Below are 5,764 nucleotides of genomic sequence, written 5' to 3'. Positions count from 1 at the left end.
TTATTTACTGATGAAAGGCAAGGGATAGCCACAGGAGTGCTCACGCAACTCCTGGGACCAACTCAGACGCCAGTGGCCTATCTGTCTAAACAACTGGACCCCACTACTCGGGGCTGGCCACCCTGCCTCAGGGCTCTGGCGGCAGCAGCTGCACTCACAAAAGCAGCTCTTAAAACTTGTCTTCAGATGCCCCTGCAGGTCTTTTCCCCACATAGGCTCCAGGATTTGCTCTCTCCTCGAGCACTCCCTCTTTTGTCACCATCCCGTATTCAGGAACTTTATTTGCTGTTTATGGAAAACCCAAGTGTTAAACTATCTCATTCCCCAGCCCTTAACCCGGCCACTCTGTTACCAGTGAGCCAGGGTCAGGGCCCTGATTTGGGTTCATTTAGCGATATTCACTCATGTGTTGATATAATTGAAGCTCTAGCCAAACCTCGGGCGGACCTCCAGGACACCCCCCTTCTTAATCCAGATGTCACTTATTTTGTTGATGGCAGCTCTGTTCCTGACGCCAGAGGTAAGAGAAGAGCAGCTTATGCAGTGGTCACTCTAACTCAAATCGTTGAGGCTGCCAGGCTACCGGACGGTACTACCTCCCAAGGTAGTACCAAGGCTGAACTGATTGCCCTAACTCGAGCCTTACAGCTGGCAAAAAACAAGCGGGCAAACATTTACACCGATTCTAAATATTCCTTTTTAATAGCGCATTGCCATGCCTCAATCTGGAGGAGAGAGGGTTTTCTCTCCACCTAGGGATCACCCATTATCAATGCTACCCTAATTTAAAAGCTTCTAGACTCCCTTTCTTTACCATCCGAGCTGGCCATCATTCACTGTAGGGGCCATCGGACAGAATCTTCCTTAGTGGCAAAAGGAAATAATAAAGCTGATTATACAGCACGACAGCTGACACAACAGGCTCAGCCAAGCCCACCAGCACCTATACTGTTTTTAACACTCCCTACAATGGTGCCTAATTACAGCCTGGCTGAACAAGAACACCTGACAAAACTTGGGGCATCCAGCACGGAGGATGGCTGGCTCAAGGTACAGGATAAAATTGCTCTGCCTAAGGCCCAGGATGAAAAGGTTATCAGCCTAATACATAACTCCCTTCACGTGGGACCTATGGCACTGAAGTATTTCCTGAGCCCCTTGTTCTGTTCTCCTCTCCTACTACAGCTAATTGGTAAAGTCAGTGCCTCCTGCTCCACTTGCGCTGCTGTATCTACTCAGGGAGGCCTTCGCCCCTCCTTCCCCACCCACCAAATGAGGGGACTCCTGCCAGGACAGGACTGGCAAGTCGACTTCACACATATGCCTCCCCATAAGAAACTTAAATATCTTCTTACCATGGTCGATACCCTAACAGGTTGGGTAGAGGCTTTTCTTTCAAAGGATGAGACAGCCAGCACGGTGGCCAATGTTCTGTGCTCAGATATCATTCCTCAGTTTGGACTCCCTAACTCCTTGCAGTCTGATATCGGCCCAGCCTTTGTTTCTAAAGTTACTCAACAGGTGGCACAAGCTCTTGGCATTACATGGAAGCTCCATGTTCCATATCGACCACAGTCATCAGGAAAGGTAAAAAAGATGAATGGGATTCTTAAAAATCATTTAACAAAACTCTCTCTGGAACTGTGGGTTTCATGGATGGAGCTTCTGCCACTAGCTCTGGCCCAGGTGAGGGCCACCCCCCGAAGCCCCACCTTTATGAGCCCATTTGAATTGCTATACGTTTGCCCTTTGTTGCTTAATCACACTCTTCCTTCGGACCCCCCCTCCTTTGTCTTCCTATTTCCCTTACTTGTCTCTTCTCAGGCACCTTCTTAGGGAACATGCTGACCGATACCTTCCCCAACCTGGGACTGGTGAAACAGCTCCACACCGTGCAGCCCTTAAGCCAGGGGATCAGGTCCTTCTCAAGTCGCTCCAGCCAAAAAAACTCCAACCACGGTGGACTGGGCCCTTCACAGTGATCCTCACCACACCCACCGCAGCCAAACTGCTGGGGGACTCCAACTGGCACCATCTTACTCGGCTAAACAGAGCTCTGCTGCAACAGTCCCAGGACGAATTTTCTTGCACAGTATTAGGACCTACTAAGCTTCGTTTTTCTCGACTTAACTCTCTTTGATGTTTCTATCTAAGCAGGTCCACTTGTTTACGTGTTATGGTGCTCTCCCTCTTCAGATGCCAAACTGCTATAAGTATTAAACCTCTGAAATCGGTTACTGATGCTCCTGATGCAGTAACAGGTGTTCGTTTGACCAGACAGACCTATACCCACTCAGGGAGTTGCTGCTATTAATGACTCTGGTCTAATAAAAACTGCTGAAGGGCCGGCAGATGTTCTCCTCAGGGAAATGCTGCTGTTTAAATTAATAGATCTAGTGACAATCTACCTCATATTTAAAAGGGCTCCCGGGATCTGCTCTCACAATTTTTCTTTCTTTCTTTAATAGCACCTTGCCTGTTGACCAAGGTAACCTCCAGCTCTTGCTGCGGCCACGCCCACCTGCCCCCCCTTCTGGGGGACTGGATTCTGACTCCCGGCTTGGGGCCTCTGACGACGCCCCCTCTGACAGCAGGAAGTAGCTCGAGTAGAGTCATCGCTCCTATGACCAAAGAGGCCCGGATGTTAGGTTTTAAGTCCCCACGGGGCAGGGGCGGGGCTGGAAGCCAGGAGGCAGGAAGACCCGCCTCCTTACCGTGTGGAGCTCCAGGATTCCCATGGAAAACCACTCCCCTTTGATAAAAAGGAGATGCAGCGATCTGAAGACAGAGACTTCTACACTTGTGGAAGGCTCTCTTCCACCTCCACCCCCACCCCGCACCCGTGACATGGGGGTGGGGGAGGGAGCTGCCCGGGAATAGTGGGCTGAACTAATAAAGACTTATGGCACCTGCACCGATGGTTTCACGTATCTGTGGGTGCAGAGGGACTACTTGCCGATCTTACAAGTCCCTGTTTCAAAATAAAGAATAAAATTAGGGCAGGGGGTATAGCTCGGAGGTCAAAGGCCCCTTGGTTCCATCCCCAGAGCCGCAATAAATAAATTAATTAATTAATTAATAGGGCTGAGAGTATAGTTCAGAGGTAGGATGCACCTGGGTTTAATTCTTAGTACCAAACAAAATTGTATTTGTATACATATGGAATTACTTAAAATTTTTATTTGCATGTGGACATATTTAAGAAATAATTAAGATAACAGACCACTATTTCATGAGCTTTCTGGGTTTATTTTAAAGGGTGAGTTTGGAGAAGGAGATGGATAGGAAAATTGATATTTTTCTTTTTGGGGAACTGTGATCAAAGGAAAACCCTGAAGGAATGCTGAGTGGTGTCAGAGCCTTTGTTTATTTTGGTGGGGCGTTGGGATAGCTCCAAGCTCTACAGTGAGAACGAAAGCATTACATTTGCCTTTAGGAGGTGCTGTTTGACAGTTTTTTTTTTTTATGCAGGGGAGGGGAGGGGACAGAGCAGATAGGCATGGTGACGTCAGCAGGAAATTAATATCAAGTCACGGGGCTCAGAAGATCCATTTTTCCCCCTCATAGTTCCAGCAAGTTCTGAGTTCTCTTCCCATGGAAATGGGAGGTTCCTTGGACCTTGCAGCACCCAGACGATTCTAGTTTCCTTAAAACTGTATTCAGGCAACTTCCCAGGGAGCCATCTACCTCCAGAGGACTGGTGGAACTTGAGCGTGAAGGTATGTAACCTCCCTCCACCCGCCTCGCTCAGATCCTTCCTTTTGCTTGTGGCCATAGAAATTTTCAGACTCCTGTCCTGGGCAATGGTGCTATTTCTGCCTGGATTTGTTTGCTATGCCAGAAAAATGAAAGTTAATTAAAAAACCCGGAAGATCCCAACATGGCAGATGGATCGTAGTAGACTCACTGAAGTTAGGGCATGGAATCTTCTGGAAACCACAAGTCAAAAGAAGTGGCAGAATAGGAAGGTGCCTCAGAAACCAGTCACTGGGCCGCAGCGCTCAGAGGGACGAGAGGCTCCAGTGGATTTAAAATGGTGGATCGTCTTTTCTTTCTTCTTCTGTTTCTCCATTCCCTTTTTTTTTTATGGTGCCGTACATTGAACCCAGGGCTAGTCTACTTCCAAATTTCACCCCTAGTCCTTTAAATTTTTTTTTTTAAATTTGGAAACAGTTTCCCTAAGTTGCTGAAAGCCTTGCTAAATTGCTGAGGCTGGCTTCAAATCTGCAATCCTCCTGTCTCAGCCTCCCAAGTGCTGAGATTACAGGTGCGTGCCACCAAGCTTGGCTCTTTCTGTGTGTGTGTGTGTGTGTGTGTGTGTGTGTGTGTGTGTGTGTGTGTGTGTGTGCTGGGGATTACACTCAGGCCAATTTTATTTATTTGGAAACGGGGTCTCAATAAGTTGTTGAGAGCCTCTTTAAGTTGATGACCGAACCTGCAATCCTCCTGTTTCAGTCTGCTAAGTATTAAAATCATAAGCATGCATTACTGTGCCTTAGGGTTTAGGAGGCTGAGACAGGAGGACTGCAGTTAGCAGACAGTCTCAGCTACATAGTGAGTCCCTCTGCAACTTATTGAGACCTTGTTTCAAAATAAAGAATAAAAAATAGGGCTGGAGGTGTTGCTTGGAGGTAGAATGCCCCTGGAATTCCATCCCTAGTACCCCCCAAAGAGAAAATATTTCCTTCTGCTTATAAAAGTAGCCAAATCCTACCATATATATATATATATATATATATATATATATATATATACCTCCGTCTTTATAGAATGAGTAGATAGTGTGAAAAATTTTTACGATGCATTGCTCCTCTGATTAGAACAGCATTCAATGTGGAGATTACCATAGTTTATAAACAGGTCAGTGACTGTAACCCATAATGTTCTGCAGCAATTTGAGCCCTTCTTAGGAAAAACTATCCCTTTCTTGGGGCAGGGTGCCTAGGGTCACAGCTTCCCTTTTTGTGAGATAAAGGCCTGTGCTGTCCAGTTTAGCAATCTGAAGTTAAGCATGTAATGGATATCCTTCAGGGTGCCTAATAGTCTTGAGCTATTCTTTCTGAAGTGTCTACCAACCAAGGTTGCTTTGTTTCTTGATATAAAGAGTAGATCCGAGTATTATTTCTGTCCTTTGGAGGAAATGAATTTGGAGTTAAGGAGCTCCAATCAGGCTCCCAAGCCCGAGGGAAACCGGGCTGTGGCCTTTCCACTCTTGACTGTCCCCTGCTGCATTTTGATTTAGAGAAAACCGGGTAAATTAAGTTCCAATAAAAACTGCCCCCAAATCTCTTAGAAAGTTACTTGCAACTGTTACTTTTCTAGGTTGTTGGAGTGTGTGTGTGTGTGTGTGTGTGTGTGTGTGTGTGTGTGTGTGACTGAGGAGTGACCCAGGGCCTCCCACTTGCTAGGCAAGGGCTCTGCCACCAGCCATTTTTATTTTCAGTCAAGGTCTCGCTAAGTTGCCCAGGCTGGTATTGAACTTGAGATCCTCCTGCCTCAGCCTCCTTGGTACCTGGGATTGCACGTGTGTGCCACTGCCCCCAGCTGGTTTGTGGGATTTTGAAGTAGCCTCACAGTAGTTTTTATTTTCAGCACTTGCAGGGAAGTCTCACGCTCAGAAGATCAGAGGCCAGGAGTGAGGGAAGACCCCACTAACTCCAGGAACAAAGGAGACCTGGTCTGAGGGAGGGCCCAGGAACAGAGGTGCCGCCCACTCTCTAAAGCCCCCCCCCCCCCCCCCCCCGCCCTCCCTCTCAGGCTAACC

Source organism: Muscardinus avellanarius (genome assembly GCF_963383645.1).
Source record: "Muscardinus avellanarius genome assembly, chromosome: 2".
In the NCBI taxonomy this organism is placed as follows: Eukaryota; Metazoa; Chordata; class Mammalia; order Rodentia; family Gliridae; genus Muscardinus; species Muscardinus avellanarius.
The sequence above is the reverse complement of the archived record's forward strand: the minus strand, read 5'-3'. Positions refer to the sequence as shown.